The sequence below is a fragment of the Herpailurus yagouaroundi genome, unplaced genomic scaffold, assembly GCF_014898765.1.
Source record: "Herpailurus yagouaroundi ecotype Mexico unplaced genomic scaffold, PumYag 206, whole genome shotgun sequence".
Classification (NCBI taxonomy): Eukaryota; Metazoa; Chordata; class Mammalia; order Carnivora; family Felidae; genus Herpailurus; species Herpailurus yagouaroundi.
The window spans coordinates 6,819,915-6,843,839 of record NW_024412437.1 but is presented as its reverse complement, the minus strand read 5'-3'; the positions used below and the strand labels follow the sequence as shown (position 1 = coordinate 6,843,839).

General features: G+C 40.3%; 1 long non-coding RNA gene across 1 annotated transcript in view; it reads left to right on the top strand.

Moving 5' to 3' along the window:
- Window positions 1-18,580, top strand: part of LOC121015355 (uncharacterized) — a 426,891-nt gene extending 408,311 nt beyond the window's left edge. Inside the window, exon 5 of the long non-coding RNA XR_005783786.1 lies at window positions 18,400-18,580. This is a non-coding gene — a long non-coding RNA (uncharacterized LOC121015355). The remainder of the gene's footprint in view (window positions 1-18,399) is intronic.
- Window positions 18,581-23,925: the final 5,345 nt, after the last annotated feature.

Here is a 23,925-nt window from a genome sequence, read left to right as displayed (position 1 = left end):
GTTACTGTGAGCCCATTTGTGTCTGTGCGATGAGAATAAATATGGTTAAGCTATGTCTCGGCTTTAGAAATTAGAGAATGGGGACACAGTGAGGGTAACTGACTAGTCCTGATCCTTGAGGGACTGCTCTTCCCACAGATCAGGGAAGGACCAGCCACAATAAGACTGATGATAGATACATGTTTCTTTTCATATATTGATGCTTTATAACTTCTAGAACTTATTCCTGCCCATGTTGCTTAAAAAAATGCCACCGTCTTAAAAAGAAGCTTGTGTGGTTAAATGGGCAAAATATTTCTAGAGGACAGCGTTGGGGTATTCACAAAGGTCTTAGAGATATGCTCTTGATTCTGTAATCCACATTTTAGATTCTATTTTTTTTTCCAGAAAATAACAGGCTTGTTCAGAAAAGGTACAAATCATGCTAAACAAAATTTTGAAATATCAAAAAGTATAGCTGGCAAACTAAATAATAGTCATACTAAAATCCATGTTATAGAAAAATATGTTTATAATATAAGGAAATGCTTGTAACATAAAATTGATTTAAAAAAAATATTTGGAGTGGTTAGAGCATTTAGTGACTCTCTTTGTGGACAATCAGGTTGGGCAACAGGAAGTCAGAACAAAGAGTTAGATGATTGTCTTAGATTTGGGAGCTTTGTTCTTATACCACTGCAGATATCCGATAATGTTCCAAAGCTTGGTAGCCATAATAAACCACACCTTCAGTACTTTGGTGCTTGCAGCCCTTACAATTGACCTGTTTTTCCTAATAAATTCCCAACATTCGGGACTGTGCCCATGGGGTTCTCCTGTGGTCATCCCTTTCAGAGTCCACGTGCACCCTGATGTAGTTCAGATTCCCACTGGACTGCCTGTCCCCCGAAGACTGGATGCACAGCTAGCTGCTGCCCCTAATAGTAAGTCTTTCCCGCATTAGGAACATCCATAAAGATAATAAATCCTGCTTGTGAAATGATCTCATCTCAGAGAAAGTGTTTTTTTTTTCTTAATTATTTTAAGTTTATTTATTTATTGAGAGAGAGAGAGAGAGAGAGAGAGAGAGAGAGAGAGAGAGAATGAGAATGAGTGGGGAAGGGGCAGAGAGAAAGGGAGAGAGAATCCCAAGCAGGCTCCGTGCTGTTTGCACAGAGCCGATGCGGGGCTTGAACTCATGAACCTTTAGATGATGACTTGAGAAAAAAATCAACAGTCAGCCGCTTAACCAACTGAGCCACCCAGGCGCCCCAGAGGAAGCTTTTCTTCACATGAGTAGCGCTGTGTCCCATCATGAGGTCATACAGAGCCTTGTCGTTCCGGGACCATGTCAGTACCGTTTCATATTCTCTATTCCACAGCTGCAAAGTGCAAAAATTATCCAACAGTTTCATGTGAGCTGCGGTTATGAAAATGCACAGGGTTCCGGAAGTCAGAGGATGGAGTCAGGAAAATCGTTTTTTTCTTTTTCTTTTTTACATATGTTTGTGTTTGATTTTTTAAGTTCTTGGTTCTTGATTCGGCCGGAAAGTACAGTTTAGATTGTAACAGTAAAAGCCCGGTAACGTCCCATTATGTTCACAGAAGTTGGTCCCTAGTGTTTTTGGGGCGGTGAAAAATCCACAACTATGCGACAACAGCCCATAAAGCAGCTCAAACAACAAAGTACTGCTGACTGATAGTTTTTCCTGTATTTACATGTCCTCGTAAGATGCAGAAGGAAAAATAAATCGATAAAAAGGTACCTTCTATGCCACCACATTTAGCCATCCCTAACCGTGCCCTCAGGCTTTTCCTGCCTTGAGAGAGTCCAGTAAATATAAGAAATAAATAGCAGAGGGAACCGCCTTCCCAAGCTACCCCTGCTACTCAGCTTACACCCTGCAGCAGGAGAATCGATTTCACTTTTATCATTATTTTAGCTGGCAATTGCTTGGACACTTATCCAGTTCTTCTTAAGAAGCTTAATTAAATTATTTATGATATTGACCTCCCACAACAGTGAACTCAAAATTTCCTTATGTGAGAATGGAACACTATTTTGTTTTGTGAAGGTGAGAGGAGGGAGGTAAGTTAACTGTAGAATCACACCCGCCTAGTCATGCATTTTCAGCGGCACTGGGGACACAAAGAAATTCAAATGAATAATATTGTTAAAGTTGATTTCTCTTGCTGAAGAGGTCGGCGGTAATTCACTTGTTATGTCAACATCAAAGGGAGAAGAGAAGGAGGGTTGTTCTCATTCCGTATGGATGAAGTTCTTCCATTTCCCTAAGGTTTAAAAAGAAAACAGGGCTCATAGAAACCTGGGCCATCCCTACAACGATACCATGATGGCAAGTGACATGGGGGGGACCATTTTGAAATGTTGTTTTGTTTTTATAGCGTAGTGTTGATGGTAATTGAAAACTTTAGAAAAGACCTCTCATATTCTCTGTAGCAATTAACTGAATCAGGGCACGGTTATTTGGTTTGTGGGATCCACATAAATATGCTTCAGACTGGAATCAACCATGTGCTCCTGTCCAGTCCATCTGTATTGTTTGTTCTGTGAGTACATGAAAACAGGAATACTTTCAGATGCATGCTGTGTTATATTCTATCCAGTGGCTGATATATTTTTCCTCCTGTTATATACTCAGGCTATCACAGTTTGCAGGCAAATACTGTGAGTGTCCAAAACTATAGAAACTTAACACATCTGCAAATGCTATTGGGGAAAAATAGTGTGCACCTAAATCATTAGCTTTGCAGTAATGGGAACAAATCAAATGAAACTATTTATCTACTTGAAGGCAATATTGAATGCTTACTTATTCCTGATCTTGTCTTCATTCTCCCCGGCACCATGCCTGTAACCATTCGAGGTCAAGGTTCCATCCATGAGATCTGTAGGCATTTGCCTTTAGAACTCAACATTTTGATAAATAATAAGAGAAGGTGGCCTCATCGGTGGTTCTAAGTATGTCCCATGGCTGTTTTTATTTATTTGTTTAGTTGGTTGGTTGGTTGGTTGGTTGTTTGCTTTTGCACAGCTGGTTTTATGAATAGTAGTTCTGGGTAGAATAAAGAGTTAAGTGTGTGAAATACGTAAAGGCGTATTTAAAGACATTGTGCACAGAACGTTTGCAAAGCTAATGATCTCGTCCAGCCTTCTTCCTCATCCCTCTGTTATCTTCCTGAGAGTTCTGTTTGAGGGCCATATCTGCAGTCAGGGAACCTCATGAGATATTCATGCAAAGACTCAATCTTTCAATACACGGATTTTCAGGCTTGAAGAGGTAGGGGAAACACCACTGCAGTGTGCATTGCAATGTATATAGAACGTGTGTGCTGCAGTGCACCCACAATACATCATACAAGAACACTGCTGTAAATGATTAAATGTGAAAATAAAAGTGTGCCTGTATGCTTGTAGTGGCTTCCTTCTCCACTGGTCTCCCTGACTCCAGCTTCTTCCTGTTTCCAGCCTGTCCCACATTCTCCTGCCAGAATAAACTTCCTGGTGTAGTGGAGAACCCAACCTAAGCCTAGACTACGTCTGGGCATGTCGTTTACACTGATGGGCATTTATGACAAGACATGGATCTGTAGGTGGGCTCAGGGAGCCTTTAGGGAGAAACTCATCTTGCGGGAAATAGAGAATTAAAAAGCAAAGCTTGATCAAGTAATAAAACCTGTGTTGTCAGAGATGACAGATGATTCTGAGTTCAGCCAGGAGCCTGTGATTATTCTACTGGATTTAGAATCTTCATCCAGAGGAGAACTGTGGAGCTAAAGCTAGAAGATGGATTTTACTAAACATTCTGTATACCCTAAGAGCAAAATAATCGTTACTTGGCGTGCTGCAAACTGTGGGTAACACAAAGGCTCTCATTTCTCTGCAATCCCTGGTGGGCTTTTGGAACCAAAATGTGTTTCAGTGTGTGGGTGGTAACACCTGTAGAGCTGGGAGATCGGCAAGGCAGCCTTCCTCTAAAGAAGAGCTGTCGGAGGTAAGAAGGAGACGTCCGTGGGGCGCCTGGGTGGCTCAGTCCGGTAAGCATTCGACTTCGGCTCAGGTCATGACCTCTTCTTGGTTTATGAGTTCGAGCCCTGCATTAGGCTCTGTGCTGACATCTCAGAGCCTGGAGCCTGCTTCAGATTCTCCCTCTCGCTCTGCCCCTCCCCTGCTTATGCTCCGTGTGTGTGTGTCTCTCTCTCAAAAATAAATAAACATTGTGGGGGGCAGGAAGAGACAGCTGTGCACTGTACTGGCACTCAGTGAGGCAGGGGAGACTCACGGAAGCAGCCCTGGTCCTTCCTGTAGGGCCAACACTACCCAGGGGATACCGAGTGGTGACTGACCTTGTTTATGACCATGTGTGAGATGCTCTCCAAGACTCTAAGGAGTATTTGAGGAAGCTTTAGATGGAGCTGAAGTATGGAGTAAGTGTGTGGAGGAAAAGAGATATGGGAATTTGCCCTTTAAAAATTACAAAATATTGGGGCACCTGGGTGGCTCAGTCAGTTAAGCGTCTGACATCGGGTCAGGTCATGATCTTCTGGTTCGTGAGTTTGAGCCCCGTGTCGGGCTCAGTGCTGATAGCTCAGAGCCCGGACCTGCTTCGGATTCTGTGTCTCCCTCTCTCTCTGCCCCTCCTCCACTCTCACTCGCTCTCTCAAAACTTACATAAACATTAAAAAATGTTTTAATTACAAAATATTTAAATCTGTTGGAAAACTCAGAAAATGCTAACACCCAAGTACCTAGGACCCACATAAAAGAGTTGTGAACATCTTGCCGTATTTGCTTGAGATTCCAATTTTATGATTTTTCTATTAAAAAAATAAAACATTGGGGCACCTGGGTGGCTCAGTCAGTTGAGTGTCTGGCTTCAGCTCAAATCTCAGGGTTTGTGGGTTTGAGCCCCACGTTGGTCTTTCTGCTGATAGCATGGAGCCTGCTTCAGATTCTCTGTCTCCCTCTCTCTCTGCCCCTACCCCATTCGCAATCTCTCTCAAAAATAAATAAACATTAAGAAATTTAGAAGTTAAAAAAATAAAACATTATAGATATATCTATGTTCCCTTCTATTTCCCCACAGGGAACTGATACATGTGAATCCATAAAAAAAAAAACTTATTATTATTTTTTTTTTGCTTTTGAATGATAATAATAGATTATACACAACTTCTAAAACTTTTTACATTCAGTTTAAAAATAGTTGATCTACTTCTTTTGTTTAAAATAGCGTATAGTATGCCATTGGTTGAATGAACTGTGATTTATGCATCTGAGGCTCTGACATGTATGCTATTGTTGATTGAGGCAAATTTTTATACACATGCTTATGGGATGCTTCTCATGTTCTCAATATCCTAGAAACTCCTACTGTTATATATGGAAGAGAGCCCAAACTACTCATGTGGGCTTTGGGCATTTGGGTTTGGCCACAAGAAAACGTTCAAACTTTTTTTTTTTTTAAGTTTTTTTTTTTAATGTTTTTATTTATTTTTGAGACAGAGAGAGAGAGAGAGCATGAGCAGGGGAGGGGCAGAGAGAGAAGGAGACACAGAATCTGAAACAGGCTCCAGGCTCTGAGCTGGCCGCACAGAGCCCGACACGGGGCTCGAACTCACGGACCGTGAGAACATGACCTGAGCTGAAGTCGGACGCTCAACCGACCGAGCCACCCGGGTCGAACACCTTCAGATTTTATACGCTGCTCCTCTTCTCCCCTGTATCCTGGGACCACCACAGGTCACTCCAGTGGTCATCCCACGAACCTCTCTCCTGCTGCCTTCCTAAAATCCTTCTTGCTGCCTGAGGCACTTACCTGTCCTCTCCACCCCAGACCAACACCACTCTCCGTTTGGAGAATGACCATTTAATTTTTGAAACCCAGACGTCCATACTTTTTGTCTGTTTGTCTGTGTTTCCAATTCCCAGCGGGATTCAATCTTCCCTCGGAATCTTCCTGCTTTATCTCTATTACAGAATTGGTTTTACCCGGCCTTCTACTTCCGTTAGGACACATGAGTGCCTTCCCCGACTTTGATCTCTGGATCATCCTTGGATCCTCCCTATGAAATAAAAACAAACGAATAAACAAGTGAACAAAGTAAAAATAAATAAATGCTCAATTACATGTTGTGGAGAAGGTAGCACTGATCTCAAGGGAGTTTTAGGGCTCCTTAAAACCCAGAAGCCAGTCAAGACTGCATTCCCCGTGACGTCAGCAGTCCTCCCCAAAATAAGGTTGTGAAAAATGACGAACTAGGGGGCAGATGAACGTGGCCCAGTCAAACACACTAGGGGACATTGTTGACAGTAGGGGTCAGGGAGTAGGAGAAAACTCCTTTTCTGTTACCGATCTGGGTGCGTGCGAGCTGGTTCCAGCGCACATTCCTCCATCAAAGGGATTGATCGATTGATTCACAGGTTGTTCTAGGCAGAGCGGCCTGCCTGGGACTCAGACCTTTCAGGTGGGTGGGAGGGAAGTCCTGGATTGGGAGGCGCACAGACGCAGGCACTCATCCCTGGCTCGGCCCCAGATTACAGGAATCTCTGGTAAGAGCCGGAGCCTGCTACACCATTAGAGAGAAAATCACTCGGCTCCCCCAGTCTTTTGCGTCCAATTTATGTCCAATTTGCAGACTTTCAACATTGCAACCTCACAGTTCATAAAATCAAACTCAGCCTGGGTAAGTCTCCAGGTAATGGATTTAGAATCACGGGAGGTGTTACCTGCAGTCCATGATGGGTAACTTTCTTGTTAACTAAAGTCCCTTTAGCTAAATGAGTTCCAGGTTTAAGTCTCCCTTTCTTTTTTTTGGCAGGGATTTGGGGGATGGGGGCGGGGCGGGCATAGAACTTTATTAGGCTGCGCGTGGAGAGCTTTTCATTGCAAAGGCAACAGAAAAAAAAAAAATTGGGATAAGCCAGTCTTTGTATAAACGGAACGTGGTGAAAGGAAGGCTGTGTATGGGGGCTAAGGGATCAACCCTCCGGCTCCACTCGGCTACGCAGGGGCTGGGGGAGACGGGCCGGGCGTTTCCGCAGGTAACTGGGGGAGGCAGAAACCGCAGCGGAGGGACTGGGGGGGGGGGGGGGCGGGGCGCGCGCGGCAGACACACAGCATCTCTCCTCACCTCCTGCGTTCTTGCCCTGAGCACGAATTCACTCACCCTACTCCGCCGGCCCCAGGGGGGTTCTCAGCAGCAGCCCGTGGTGGACAGCAGGTCAATCTAATATTCTGGGTGCGTGTCTGAGCGTGTCCGTGAATATGCGCGCCACGCGGGAAGGCAGGTGCGCGCTCACACTGCCCATTACGGATCCATTCCAGAAACCTACAGGGAAATCTCCCTTCGAAGATTAGTAGCCCTTTAAATGTCGGGCTCAGAAGTCGGGTTAATTGGATGTCTTATGTTTTTAAAACAAGTCTCTTTCTTTCTTTCTGTCTTTCTTTTTTTTTTTTTAGTCACTCCACTTAAAAAGCTAATAAAATGCTATTTAATTTGGGCCTTCTGTTAGTCCTTAAACCAAGACTAGCCACTTCTATATTTTATTTCTTTGAAAAGTCGTTTCCCTTATAAAACTCGCATGGCTGCGTGCGTTTCATCCCTCGCCTTCGTCTTGGCTTCCTGCTCTCTGTGCCTCCTCCTAACCCCTTCTCTCTTCCTGGTTTCTGCCTAGGCTAACGCGGTCTTTTCTGGCCTCTCAGAGTACCAGGATCTTTTCCAAAAAGAATGCAGACCACTGTATTCGAGAGAGAAAGAACATGTATTCGACTTCATTTAGTGGTCAGATAATGGACTTTCACTTAAACAAGGTCTATTCTTAGAACTTTCAGTTAAAGAGTCAAGTGAGTATATAATGAAATTGTCCCATTGTTACCTACATTTGTTAACAGAGCATAGATTCTCTTATCATGGAAGAATTGTAGACATGTGGGGCAGTATTGACATTTTATCTATTATTGCAAGATTAAGAAATAATAGACGGGCTGGCTGTTATGGTATCATAGTACTTTCCTTTACCAGAAGGCATCTTTGACATTTATTTATTGGCATCATTTATGTCTGTAGGAGGTATGTAGTACTGTGCTGACATTTCCTCCATTTATACATCTGTAAGATGGAGTGTGTGTGTTCTGTTTTTAATGTTTAGTTATTTATTTTTGAGAGGGAGAGAACAAACACAAGCAGGGGAGGGGCAGAGAGAGGGGGAGACAGAGAATCCCAAGCAAGCCCCACACTGTCAGCACAGAGCCCAGCTGAGGGCTCGAATCTGTGAACTGTGAGCTCATGACCTGAGCCAAAATCAAGAGTTGGAGGCTTAACCCACTGAGCCACCTAGGCACCCCCGTTTTTTGTTTTTTTTTTTTAATCAGGTTAGTGGATTGTTGTAAATATAGGAATGATACATATATACCTCCTAACATCCCGTCACTAAATAGGTGCTCACTCTGTAGTGGGCAAACTTTTTTTTTTTTTTAAGTGGGGAGAAGTTCCTATGATACTGTTGTAATACTGTGTATCCCAACAAAGTTTAATGAGAAACAACCATTTTTTTTTCTTTCAAAAACCAAACATAAACTCATTTAGCCTTCTTGATGTTGTAGAAACACTTACCACAACAGTTTGAGAAAGGGCTTCAAGGGATGCTAGAACACCATGCAAATGTGTAACAAGGATTCTGGTATCTCAACCTAATGAGTCAATGCAAATTAATCACCTGGGGAAACTATTCAATAGAACAACCATGGAATGACTTTGATGTATTGTTGGAATCTTCGCTTGCCGATACCACTTCTCTCTTTCATTTGGTCTGTCTTTGAGGGCAGATGTGCTCCTTCTTTAACGTGGGTGCTGTTCTTTCTTTCCCAGACTCATGGGAGGGAAGGTGGAGACTATCTGACTATCAGTCTGTTGGCTCAATGCCTTGGGTCTTGTGCGAAACCAAGTTTTATTGAGAAGGAACGGCCACCATGAAGTGCCTCAATTTGAATATCGCGATCTATGAATTTGAAGGGAAAAGAAAATGAAGGACTTACTGGAAATTTTAAGTTACCTCTTAGTCATGTGCCCTTTGGAAATTAAACTGCTCTCTCAGAACTTGGACTCCAGACCTGTCCTTTGGTTTGCATGAGGCATCTGGACAGAACTGTGAGCCAAAAGTGGTTAACCTGATCCCAAACACCTCTCCCCACCATATGCTCCTGAGTGTCTTAGAGTTTGCCTTTCCAGGCCAAGGACCAGAAAATGTCTACAAGATGAGGTTGGGACAATTATATGGTGGTGGCAGTATCTTATTTAAAAAAAAAAAAAAAGAAGATGGGGGAGCCCTTAGGTGTTTAGGGTTTGGCAAACAGATTTAGCAAAATAGTTTAGGTTTGGAAATGTGGGGACACTCTGTCCTTAAGACACTTGTCTTTCATTTCTGTTAACAGCATTAAATATGAGTTAAAAATTGTATTGCTTTTAATTCATCAAACCTCTATTTATTCAGAAAGTCATTACTAAGATAAACATTAGAAAGGTAGAAGCAAGATTATCAATAGCTGGGATTAATGTGATTGTCAAAAAAAGAAAGCAAGCAAACTAGCAAAAATAATTGTAAGTAACAAGTATAAGTTGTTGGTGGTTTGCTAGAGAAACAATACAGAAAGATCAATTGTTTTTGTAAAAAAAAAAAAAAAAAAAGTAGCCTTGAATGAAATTTGGGGTTAGTCACTTCCTAGTCGGGGGAAAACACTCAATTTCTCTATGTCTATTTCTTTACCTGTAAAATAGAGCTAATAATAGTTCTCATCTCAAACAACTGTTGTAAGAATAACATAGCGAAAAGAATGCATTCAGCAAGTACCTCCCACTGAAGTGCCCAATAAACATAACATTTTAGTTTTAATTAGTTGGAAAATAAAATTAATATTATCTCATCCAAAATTGTCATTGAAATATACAAAAAAATTCTTAGAACAATTTTATGGAAAAAATGTAGGACCCATAATAAGTAAAATATTAGATTTCACTAAGGAGTATAAGGTTTACTTTCAGTAATGAAATAATATGCTATCTTTATAGATTGGGAGATTTAATATTATAGGGTTGCCAAGAGTATATACAATCCATGGTGAACATTTAGGGTATAGTATGTGTCAACCACTGTATAATTACTATGTATGTGTATATCCCAACTATTATTCATATCAGTTCAGTGAAGAAGGAATTATTCGGCTCAACTCATAAAAGAGGATACCAGGGCATAAAGAAGAAGAAAAAATACCAGTCCATACAGCTGGTAATTGGAGGGATGTGAAATTGGATAGAAGTAAATTTATTTCTAATTTGAAGAATGAATAGCACTTTGGAATTGCTAAAATAGTTCAAAATTAATCTGGAAAAGGTAAGTCCACTAGAGCAACCAAGGATAATTTTCAAAGAATTGCATATGTTCAATTATCTTACCAGGTATTAAAATATATTACAAAGCCATGAAAGGACAGATTAATGGTACAGAATCAAGTCGAGAAACAGAATCAAGAATACATGATGTTTATCTTAACTTGGGTCTGCCTTAAAATCAGTCTAAGACAAACGCTTGCGTCCAGACAGCTTATTGCATATAGAGTGTCATCTCAAGGGATAAGAACTGGCAACTTGGAAGACTGGAACAAAGAAAGAGGCAAAGCCAATGTAGGGATGCATTATTTGGCTGATAACTTAAGTGGGCAACTGGGACTTGGTCCCACTGGGGACACTCTGAGGAGCCACGTACAGTACATCGTCATCCCTGAAGAAGACAGAAGATCAGTGCATTCATCCGGCCACCTGTCGCACACTGGTCAGGGTTGCCCTTGGTCAAGGGTACTATTATTCACTTGTACATCCAGATTTTTGCATGTGTCCTGGTGGCTGAGTGGTTTCACCAAGCATCCTGTGCAGAGGATGTCCTGAGACGCAGAAGGAGAGATTTCTGTTTTCAGAGGAGGCAAGTTGCCCTCAGATCTGAGTTCACTGCAGATGCAGCAACGGCTGGAGTATGAAATGGGTTGAAAAGATGGGTGAGGCCACAGAGGGATTCGATGCAGAGGAGTAGTTTATAGTAAAAGTGGTATTTCAAAAGCACTGGGGAAATAGCATTTTGACTCTAGAGTTGGGGAAAACGGGTTAAAATGTGAATGAAACTTAAGTTACATAAAGTTCCAGGTGAAGCAACCATTTAAATGGCAGAAAATAAAAATACTAAAGGCTTAGAAGAAAGTATGGGTGAGTAGTTTTGTTGTTATTGTTGACTGATTGCTTGTTTTAGTTTTTGTTTTGTAGCAATCTTGGTGGTGGAACACACTCTGTAGCCGTAATATTTAAGACTAAAAACCACGTAGGAAAATACTGTAACTAATTTTTAAAGTTTTGTAAAAGTTAATCCAAAATAGTTTTTGCTCTTCAAAAGTTGCTTTCTTTCTCCAACCAGTTTTATTAAATTAAACAAACATAATCTGAAGTTTGACTAGTTGGTTGCCAAGTTCTCATATCCACTCTCTACACTAATATACTGTATTTAATATTGTGTGTGCAGCACTTAGTAACTTAAGAGCCTGTGATCAAAGAGAGATCTAGACCACCCTTAAATGTATATCCAAAATCTAGACGATTCTTTTAAGATCAAAGTCAGATTTATAGTCCGAATCTGTTGGGGGGGGGGTGTAGATCTATAAATGAAATATCAGAGCAATTTAAGAATAAAGTATTCCCCTCTTAATTTCACTGCTATTTGAATTTTTTAAAAAATAGTCATTTGAGACACATCTGGTTTTGTTACAGTTGGAGAAATTATGATTTCATAGTGATGCCCCATGAAAAATAAATAAAAGTGGAGAATTTAGACAATTTGTCAAATACTGATTATAACCACCACCCTCATGCATCCGTGCCTAATCATGTGCCATGAGAGAAGACTTTGGGTCTAGGTTATAGCCATATTTGATTATTCCTATAGTTAGCTTTATAACTTGATATAATTTCGATATTCAGAAGTGCTTTGCTTAACACAGGGTAGAGGAGGTGTCTATTAAACACTCCTGTGAATGACCCATTTTCAACATGCTCTCGACCAAACGATGAATTTGAATTTTTTTCTAATTCAGAATCAAATAATGTTTTCAACTTTTCTCTATTACAATCTCATTTTTACAATCAATGGAAAATGGGAAAAATCCTCCCAGAGACACCTTAAGTTGTGGGCCAAGATGTAAACAAGCAAAACAGCTTTAAACTGTGTCATGTATCAGAAGAATGCCACATATCAAGAATGCCACAGAGAAAGGGTCCTCGCCTTGGAAGCCTGACACTGAGGAACTCCTCCAAATAATATAGACATGGTGGCCCTTTAATTTCCTTAGTGTCTTTTTTCATTCACTTACTTTTTGTGACCACGTTTTGCTGAAATGAAGTTCACACTAAACGGGGCCAAATGTTTCCATTTGTGTTTTTTTTTTTTAATTTTTTTTTTCAATGTTTATTTATATTTGGGACAGAGAGAGACAGAGCATGAACGGGGGAGGGGCAGAGAGAGAGGGAGACACAGAATCGGAAACAGGCTCCAGGCTCTGAGCCATCAGCCCAGAGCCTGACGCGGGGCTCGAACTCACGGACCGCGAGATCGTGACCTGGCTGAAGTCGGCCGCTTAACCGACTGCGCCACCCAGGCGCCCCTCCATTTGTGTTTTGTCACGGACTTGCTTTTGATCTACTTTGAGGACTAGCGAACACATTTGATGAATTCCAAAGCAACTGGGAAATTAGGTGAGGAAAAACATTGGCCACAGATTGATTATCTAGTGCAGCATCGACTGAAAGATGCTCACTTTTTAAATTTTCCAGGTTGGGGGAATAAAGGAAACATGATGTTAGACAGAATTTGTGATGCTTTTCTCCATGGACCATGAAAGGGAATCTCTTTAGGAATTGATCAACAGCTCAGATTTGTACTGGCTTGTGCTGCTTTTTCCTTTCAGCTGGTCCCGTTCTTTATAATTTTTCCCTTTTTTAGTCTAATAATAGCACAAGCTTGAATGTGAAATGCTCCCATACTTTCCACTGAGCTTCAAAGAGGAAATCAGAATGAAGCTTGTTGTAAACTTTTATTTCCATTTTCTGCTTTATGTAACCTTATTTGAGTAGCTCCAGTAACACGTAACCGCATTAACCGACACTTAATTTGGACTCGGTGACGAAGGAAAGCCAAAAATAGCTCAGAAACAAACAAATTTGGAAAGTGTATGTCTGCCACTACATCAGATGTTGTCAAGTCAAGATTTTTTTTGGCAGGAAAAAGAGTAAAGTGAAAATGATTGAAACTCATTGATAGACGCATTTGGGCAAGTGAGCTGAATTATTGTTTTTTCTTTCTGCTGTGGTAGTTGTTAAGTAACATCATGAAATAAAATGAAATGTTGTTCTTTGTTGAATCCAAAGTAGCTACATTATGACTAGTCACTTTTGTTTTCATGTGAAGTTAATTATATGTTCAATTTATTAACAGTCATACATACATACATAAATTAATTATACATAAATTAATACATAAATTATACATATGTACATTTATACATACATTTAGACATTTATACATAAATTAATTAAATTATCGCATTACACTTCGTATAATGTCTCAACATACTGTAAGCATTTGATAATAAAAGTGATGGTGGGTTAAATTCAATGTTCTTTAAGCTGTAAGCAACATCTGTGTTTTCTTTGCACCCATTTGCCAGTCAACAATTAAGTTGGCTGTGAGCCACTACAAAGTGTCTTTTATTTATTTTCTGTTTTGTAGCATATGAAATAATTTTATGTCAGTTGTTTTTTCTGATCCTAACAGTTGTCCATGGCATGTGATATTTCAAAGCATGTTAGCGATAGAGCTATGGATTGATTGTAGATCTTGTGACTCCAGATCCAGAGCATTTCTTGAATATCCAAAGACGGTATATGCTTAATGCCTTAATAAAATACACATTGTTGTCTTTTACCTATTTCAATGCATATAATAGACAACTATATTTATGTAAAATAATATCCTGGACTTTTAGCAAATTAATGAAGAACTGACATGTCTCCAGGACCTATTTATACTAGGATGTGTATTTCTTGTTCTAATTATGTATTGTTATGCATAGTTTTTGGTAGGATAAACTTACTAAAAACTTAGTGGCTTAAAATAGTAACCATTTGGGGCGCCTGGGTGGCGCAGTCGGTTAAGCGGCCGACTTCAGCCAGGTCACGATCTCGCGGTCCGTGAGTTCGAGCCCCGCGTCAGGCTCTGGGCTGACGGCTCAGAGCCTGGAGCCTGTTTCCGATTCTGTGTCTCCCTCTCTCTCTGCCCCTCCCCCGTTCAAGCTCTGTCTCTCTCTGTCCCCCAAAAAATAAATAAACGTTAAAGAAAAATTTATAAAAAAATAAAAATAAAAAAAATAAAATAGTAACCATTTAATGCACTTGCCATCATTCTGCCATTTGGTCACTGCTTAGGTTGTGTGCTTCAATGGCATCAGTGGGGGTGGGGCTTGGGAGGGGTGGTTTAAGGCCACATTTCTAAGCAGGCTAACTCTCATGGCTGGAAGGTTGACGATAATTGTTTGCTGGAACTCAGATGTATGGGTTGGCCAGTAGCCTTGGTTCACACTTCTGTCTGGATTTGTTGGTTCGTCCCCCAAAGCCTCTCTGTGTGGTTAGCTTGGGTTTCCTTATAGGACTGAGTTCTCAGGGTAGTTGACTTCCAAAAGGGCCAGAGCAACAACTTCCTAAGCACTTGGGCTCAGAAGTGGCACAGTGTCACTTCTGCCACCTTCTGTTGGTTCATATGACTCATAGGGCCAGCGCATATTCAAGGAGAGAGAACAACACGAGGAAGTGTGTTTCACCGGGAGCCATCAATGCATCACTCAGAAACTTGTAAATAAATGCTCATAGCTTTACTCACAGCAGCCTTGTTCTGGAAACCACCCAGATGTCCTTCAGTGGATGAATGGCCATGGTAAACCCATACTATTGAACCCTACTCAGCAATAAAAGGGAATAAGTGCAAGAACTTGTATTAACCTTAAGGAAATAATTCTGAGCAAAAAAAGCTGATCTTGGAATACGTACCACACGATTCCATACATACAACATTTGGGAAATAACATGTTACAGAGATGAGGAACAGATTAGTTGCTGCCTGAGGTTAGTGATGGGGAGGGTAGGTGTGGCTCTAAATGGGTCATTGCAGTGAGCTTTGCTGTGATGCTATAACTGCGTATCCCGATTGTGGTGTTAGTGGTAAAATTGCACAGAGCTATATGTATATGCACATGTCTGATTAAGTCTAAAATACATTCTGTGGACTGTACCAATGTCAGTTTCTTAGCTGTGATGCTGAATCCTAGCTATGCAAGGTGTAGACATTAGTGGAGCTGGGTGGAAGGCACATAAGACTTCCCTGTACATTTCTTTGTGACTTCCTGCAAGCTTTAATTATTTTAAAATTGAAAGTAAAGAAGAAGATAACTTTTGGGTTTGAAAAGTGGTCGAGGAAATTTGTGCAGCCAAAGGACTTTGGCTCAACCCTTGGCACACGTTTTATAATATGCCTAGGATTTTGTTCGTATTCAGGTACAGTGAAGCCAACAGATCAGGAGACAATTACCATTGAAAAGATAGTTTGTTACAGCTCCCAAGAGGAGGGAGCAGACACCATGGTACTTAAATTGTTGGGAACCAAGAATTTTCCGCCCTCTCCAGGTCCTTCTAACTGGACTAAGAATACAGATTAACATGAGGCAGATTAACAGGAGAAAATCAAATTTAATAGCATACAAATGGAGAATCCACACAGACATGGAGATTCCGAAGACAGGCAAAACGAGATGTATATATAGGTCATCCTGAACTAAGGAGGAGGGGGTAAGGGTCTGGGACTTCCAAAGAAAGGGATGCAGGGTACAGGAAGACGATTAAAGAATGAATGTTTGGTACGCAAATGTTTGCTGGGCTACCTGGAACCATAGGGACAGAGAAAACTGTGATCGGTCTTTGCTAGGTTCCTCTCTGTCTACCCTGCCTAGTTCACATCCTAATGTAGTGGTCTAAGGTAATAGTTGTCTATGGTGGTAGTTGTCTATGGTGATGGCTCTGTTCCTAGAGCAGGTCCTCTACTGAAATTCTTTTAGGCTGTGGAGGGGCACCTAAAGTGCTTTTCCTAATCTGCTGTGTTTTGATTGTTTTTTAACTCGAAATAATTTTCATGACCAAGTGGCCCATTTTGGGGCAGCCTGCCCTTGGCCCCTACAAGTCCACTCTGGAAAGACCAAGGTCATTCGGGAGGCAGGTGGAGTGTGGGAAAGCAGGGACCAGAGCCTTTGTTGTGGTTTTAGCAGGAAGAAAGGGGTGAGGCAGGGTAAACAGCTGAACAGGCTTAGGATTGGATAGTTTGAAAAATTTTTGGCAGGCCCTGGCCTATAGAGGTGGTCTCAAATTGTTCCAAACCTGGCCCTGGGGTGATTTAAAGCAGAAAGAATAATAGCTTCCTAAGTGAGAATTTGATAAAGGCGATTGAACTCTGAATTGGTTGGTTTGCATATCAACGAGTGCTCTCCCTGGTAAGTGTTTTGCTAGCTCCAGGAATTAGCTAACCCCGCAGGTCCAGTCTCTTTCCCTCTTGGGGTTTGTAAGGTTCCAAGACGTCAAAGCATCATAAAACGTAGAGGAAAAAAAACCAACATGATTAATAGAGTGTACCTCTTCTTAGCAGTTGTAACTCCAGAGTGTTATTTGACTGTTCGAGCCTCAATTTCCCCTTCTGTATAATTTGGATACTAATAATAAGGTCTGACTTATAAAGTTGCCATGAGGACAGACAAGAAAATAATCCACACAAAGCACTTAACGACGGTGCCTGGCATCTGTTAAGCACTCAATGAAATATGCTAATAATATGCAGCTTGGACTCTTGACAAAGCGCTATCAGGTACAGTAGTGGGTGGATTTGGAGGTTTCAATAAATCTCCACTCTAATAATTTATGAAATGACTAATGTCATATACAGAATTCTGAAGCAAAAGTCTCTTATTCTATCCTGTTTCCATTTTATTGTTACTTCCACTAAATTCTAGGATAAACTCCAGAGGGGAATACACATTGGTAGCAAGGAAAATCTGAGTACTATCGTAGGCTGTGATGTGTTTGTAATACACTTATTACACATATAGAAACTGATCTAGAAATTATCTGCGTGAAGCACAATGAAAATAGGTATTCTGACTTGGAACATCAGCACCCCATGGTTTCTTCCGATCCATACTGTAGTTCTAGGAATTGGTTGATTTTTCAGGGGCAATATACTCAGGTTGCACACAAGAACCCAGTTATATTCAAAGGCTTAGCTCATTTTCTTTGCATGAAGATAAATCATGTTTTGTCAGCTAAAGAAGGTTAGAAGTCAATTGGTAAATGGATGGCTTCACCACTGATCTGTGGAACTTCACGGGGGCATCCAGCTAACTGTGACACCCCTCATCACTTCATAAATTAAAAACAATCCATAAATAACTTACTCTAAATTAGATGGGAGAGTGACATTTCAGGAGGCGTGGGGATGGGAAAGACGGGCATTTCCCTGCAAAAATGAAAGAGGCCCCTTGAAAGATCCCATAAGCATTGCTCAATTTTAGTGAACGTGACAAGCTGAACACAGGCCTGATAAAACCCCCAAAACTATATAAATTGTCTAAGAAAATTGAGATACAAGTGATCCACTTAAGTAAGAGTCTGAAGTCAGGTAACTTTACAACAGCACTATATTTTCTGCAATATGATATGCAATTAATTCTTCCTTAAATAAACAAACTGATTAAAATTTCATTATGCTGACATCTCACAATAAACCTGGATCCAGTGAACCCCTTTCTTTCTGCTTATTTAAGTCTTTATAATTAATTCTGGATTTATGTCATTTGCTGGTCAATGTTACAGTCACCTTACTAACTAAGCAATTCTAAAGCTGTCGGAGCTCACAGGAGCCACTGAAGCAGTGGGTGATGGCTCACCGTTTTAATCCAATCCTCGGTTTGTGAAGTTTTTATTTTCCCGGGCTGCGGCATTTTCCTTTAACCAAGCAATTAAATGGTAATGTCTTCCCTTTATACGCAACAGTAATTCGATTGCAGCTGGACAGATGTGGCAGCATAATTTTGTCCAATTCGCAGCCTCCTAACCCATTTCTACCTCTTACTATTTTTTTTTTCTTTCTGTTTCAGCCCCCGAAACTATTTGGTCATCACTGGTACATTTAAACTATGAGGTTATACAAAGATCCTGAGCATTCTCCGCGTCACTCGGTGACCCTCATTTGTGTTGTTAACTTCCTTCTCTCAGCAGGTGTTGGCTGGGCTCCATGAAGGCCTTTCAGGGCTACACATGGAAGGCACTCCTGGTGTATCTCCGAGAATGCAGGAGATCCCTACCAAGCAGGTAGTCAAATTCCAAGCCTCACGCCCCACCTGCCCCTTGTGGTAAGTTGGTGTTTCCTTTCACCATATTTCAGCATGCAGAATTGTCACCGGCTTTTAAAATGTGCTTATATACATAAATGTTTCAAGAGTGGCCTTTGGAGGGTAGATCTGAAATGGTATCACCACAAGAAAAGAAAGGGTAGAGGCCAGGCGATGGAAGCGTCCGCTAACAACCGGGTTGTGATAATCTCGCAACATGTAAGTGAATCAGATAGATGCCTTCTGTGCCTTAAACTTACACAGTGTGATATGTGAATTGTATCTCAGTGAACCTGGAAAAAAACACAAGAGCGGCCTTTCCTGGAAACAAAATGAAATCAAATAAATCATAAGCATGTAATTTGTACTTTTATCTCATACAGGTAGGGCATTATCATGAAGTCTTCTCTCACGGAAATTTCTTTCCCGGACTTCTCCCCAAATCCTCCCTGTCAACACAAGTTACATCCTGCTTTGAGGCCCAGATGAGTCTTCCAGGATTATGTCTCTCAGGGATGCTCCTTTTCTCTGAAGAATTTCATTGCGCCTGACGTTGATGTTTTATTTTCTAGTTAGAGATGTTTTTTTTGTGCGTGTATGACTATTCATTCCACAAGCATATCACTTAATCCTAAAACGAGTCCTTTTATGAAGGGCTTCCAGGGTGAGAGTCAGACATTTTGTTTTTCTTTTTTTCTTTTTTTCTTCCAATGAACGTAAATTACACAGGCTAGGAAGTCGTGATACAACCATAGGGAACTACTTGCTGTTCATTGTTTATTCTTATCTCACTTTGTTCTAAAAAAGGTTTCAAGGTGGCTTCCAAGGCAGTGTATCTGAACCTGAATAATAAATTATTTTGTAATAAATGGCCTTGCATTGCACACTTACACGATGACTTTATGTCGTTTTCATTCTGTTTAACCTCACGGCAGTTCTGTGCATTAAAAGGCTATATGTCACTGCTCTGCAGGTTAGAGAAAACCGGATCAGGCTCTGAAGTAGTGAGTTTCCTTTCCTTTACCGCCTCCCTAGTATGCTTCTCATCACTTAGGAACAGTAGTTTTCTTTTTCCCTGAGCCAGTACATGAATCGCTCGTCTTTGAGACAGTTTAATAGACATACTGAATCAGATTATTTGGGAAAGCAAACAGACTGATACTGATGTCACGGTCACAGAAAGGTAGGTCACGTGTCTTATCAAATGCTAACCCATAAAATGCCCAATGAATTCCATTTTGAATCACCTATGGATTGAGGGGAGGTGATATTTGTAATGGGGAAAATAAATAGACAATGAGATTCTGCATAGACTGCTCAGTTGGTTTAAATCTGAACTGATGCTTCTCTGTTCTCAGACTGTACTTGGGATTAAAGTAGGTGGATGATAACCAATCACTTCCGAGCCCCTAGAAATAGCCATAACGCAAAAATAGGTCCACCCAAAATGGGAACTCAGAAAGGATTTATTAAATAGCTTAACTTTGTTTGCATTGATAAATGAGCCTTTCTTTTAAAAAAAAAAAAAAAAAGATTTATTTATTTATTTATTTTTTGGAAACTTGGTTTCTAAGTGAGCCAGCTGCAGATGCCTTTGGGACTTTTGCAGCGTCATTATGAGAAACCGTCTGTCTAGCTTTCTTTCAAAATCTCTCAAGCTCTCTCCAGGTGTTGAGATTTAAGGATGTGCCATTCCTTACATGGGCTGCACAGGATGGACTCACCCACACTGTCAGCACCTCATGCACATGCACGAGAGAAGGCTCTCTTTGTATACTTCCTCAAGGCACCTCAGTGTAGCTATCTCATTCTGTTTCAAATTAACATCAGTGCTCGTTTCCGCTGGTTATGCCCTGTAAAAGGAACTCTATATCCTTCAACTGTTCTCCGTTTGCAGGGCACCATGGGAAGCTGTTAAGATATGCAAATCGTGTTGTGTCAGTGTGCTCTCCTGGGTCATTTTCCCCCCCTTTCTTTTAGGAAATCTCAAAGCACATGTTAGAGTTTGGCTCTTAATACTGGAGGAAAAAAGAACAGTGACTGTGGGTTCTCCCTATGAATCTTCTCTTGGGGACAGAATTTCTAATAAGGTTGAGTCCTCCACTTTGGGAATATTGCAGGGACCAGTGAAATTGCATGGTAAAATCACTAAAGCAGTCTTTAAATACACTGAGAAACGGTCGCTATCATTTATGTGTTTACCAATTATTTTTCCAGAAATAGAACTTTGCCAGAGAATGAATTCTTCAATCTGTAAGTAGTTTTAAGTGGCATGGTGAATAATCGAGTTTCTCTCTGTGACCTAATAGTTAGGAATATAGTAAGGATGAGACTGGCCCAAGTTCAAATACTCACTTCCACTGACTGTGTGATATAAGTTGTTGAAAATCTCTTACGTTTCTGGCATCCTCATTTTTGTACATCAGAATTATAATACCTAGTTCATGGCCTAGCACAAGGTAATGTTCCTGTCACATGGTCATCGTTCACTCTAGGAAAGCTACCATTGTTATTGTTATTTACTTACTTAGGAGAAAATAAGTAGTTGGTTGACTATTGCTCATCCAGAGCATTATTTGAGAACTTTTAACGACACATTTCTCATCATGGATCCGATCAATTGCCCCTGAATTCACTCTCCCCACCTGTTATATATAATTGATAAATAATACAATAATAACTTTCTTATAGTAACTAAGCCAGCTCAATAATACTGTTTTTACCATGGTGGAAACAGAAAAACAAATGATGCAGATTTTAGCAAGTGGCTTATTATAAAGGTATTGTTCTAATTTAAATACCCCATAATAGGTCACTAGTGCAGTGTGACAGTGAATGTTCCACCATAGTCCCGTGTGTCCCCCCTCACCCCTTCTTACACATGACAATAGCCCCTAGCTCTTCCTCCTCACCCTTCTTGATAAAGTCCAAGTTGTCCAAACAATGGCTGCTAATTCATAGAACAATTCCTCCTCCTCCTAGAGCCATCTTGCCCAACTATTCCAGAAAATAGTTGCTGAAAGGCACCACCTGCTGAAGCCCTACAGAAGATTCTGCCCTCCCTGCCCAATGAAGTAGAATGCTCCTTTGGAGTCGTCTCAGACCTGGCATTTTGAAACAAAGGCTCATTCATGGTGCCTTTGTTGATTTTCTTCCACATGTAGCTTATGTTTCCTTTTTTTCTAAGTTTAAGAAATATTTTTCACAAATGGCAGAATATCTTGTTTTTCAAACCATCTGTCACTGCCTTGAAAATAATCATTTGAGAGAACAATGACAGATTACGATTACTAATAAGAAAGCAAATGATTTCACATGTCCACAAATCAGGGATGGAGTTCAGGATCCCTAAAATATGGCACCTTGGCATATTGAATATTTCAAGTTGAAGGTGCTCGAAAAAATGGCAGAGGCAGGAACATCACTCTGACTTCCTTGCCTGCTTGCTCTTCTATCCTGAAGCAGATCAATAAAACAGTCATGAGAGGGGTGCCCCTCTGTGGTCCCCAGGAAAGGACCATCCTTATCTCTGAGAACAAAGGGGTGTCAAGAAGAATCTTGACATACGGGGCTCGCTAAGTTTTCCCCAGTTTACTAACATTATCCTGTACTCCTTAACCTATCGTATTTCTCCAGAACTGTCCACTCATCACACCTAGCACTTAAAGTGCACGGGTTTCTGTTCCTTTGGGTCTTCATTTCCTTATGGAGGCTCCGGGTCACATCAAATGTACATTAAATAAATGCCTTATGCTTTCCTATACTGTTCACCTGTCTTTGTCGGTTTAATTTTCACACCCAGCCAGGAACCAACCCTAAGAGGGTTGAGGAAAATATTTCCTCCTCTACATCAGCTTAGATGTAGACTCTGGGAGATGCCAGATTTAGAATTAATTTCTAGAAGTCCCTTACAACAAACTCTTCCAGTTGGTTACATGTTTCCATTAAAAGTCAAGTAACCACTGGCACTCTTCACAGACATTATAAAAAGGTGTGATGTGGAAACAAAGTGAGTAAAGAAAATCACAGCTGCCCTAGGAGAGGCTCAGAGATCTTGTAAGTCAAAGATGCTATAGACCAGGCATCACCAGACTGAGATCCACATGCTGAATTCAGCTGGCCTCCTGTTTGTTTTTGCCTATGAGTTAAGAATGGTTTTCGCATTTTCTAATGGTTGGGGAAAACATAAAAAGAATAACCATATTTTATGACCTGTAAATGTTATATGAAATTCAAAATTCAGTAACCATAAGTAAAGCTGTATTGGAGCGCAGCTGCATCCATTTGTTTGCCCATAGTAGGTCTGCTTTTGCTCTGCAGGAACAGAGCTGAGTAGTTGGGAAAAAGACCACTGGCTCCCAATGCCAAACATCTTGACTACCTGGCCTTTTATGAAAAAAGCCGGCTGACGCCGAGTATAGACCATTGGAATTATAGATGGCCATTAGAGTCCAATTTTCAAAGCTCATTTTCATTTGTTTGTTTTGGTGACATAAGAAATTGCTTATATTACAGAGTTAAGGAAATAAAAGCACCATGGGAAATTATATACAGTGTAATATTGATTATGTAAAATCAAAATGTGTAAATTATGTAAAAAAAGAAATATGCTTAGATGTTAACAGTACTTGACTTTAGATTGAAATTTACACATTCTGTCCCCTGCTTTTCTCTGTTCTTTTGGGATGTCTACAAACTAGAAAATCAGAAGAAAGTATTGAAAACAATTTTAAGTGGAACAAATTTGTATGACAATCTGTAAAATTGTTTCTACACTTTGGTTCTGGTACATTAAACATGGGACATAGTTTATAACTATATTCTGCTAATTAAGGCTCCAGAGACCACATCTAGATAACTTCATCTCCCAAAATCTACGTAACACATATTTTTTTTCCAAAATAACTGTTAAATTATTAAATACCCTTAATAAAAATCTGAGTACAATTCTAATATTTCTGTATCTTATGAGTAAAGTAAACATTATGTTTCTGTTATTTTGCTAAACTGGGAAATGTATTGCTAATGAATCAGCTAAAAATTGTAAATTTTGAATGAAGAATGTAGTTGTTGGAGTTAAGGAATACGTTTTAAGTTTCAAATGATTTATTTGACTGTTTAGTTATGTATGGAGAAAATCCATTTATATAAATATTAATTTTGTGGTAAGAATTTTCCATTTTCAATTTTTTTTTAATGAAAGAGGACAAAAAAAACCCTCTAAAGTCAAGCTCTTTGCTATAACTCAAGCACACTTAGAAGGATATGGTTCCAACAGATGCTTACCTATTTGGAAATGAAATACGGAGATAGATGTACATGAAGATTGATAAAGATGTGCATATATGTGCATATATTCAAGGCCAGGTAACTCTACAGATTTATGCATAATTAATTTAAGTTAAAAGAA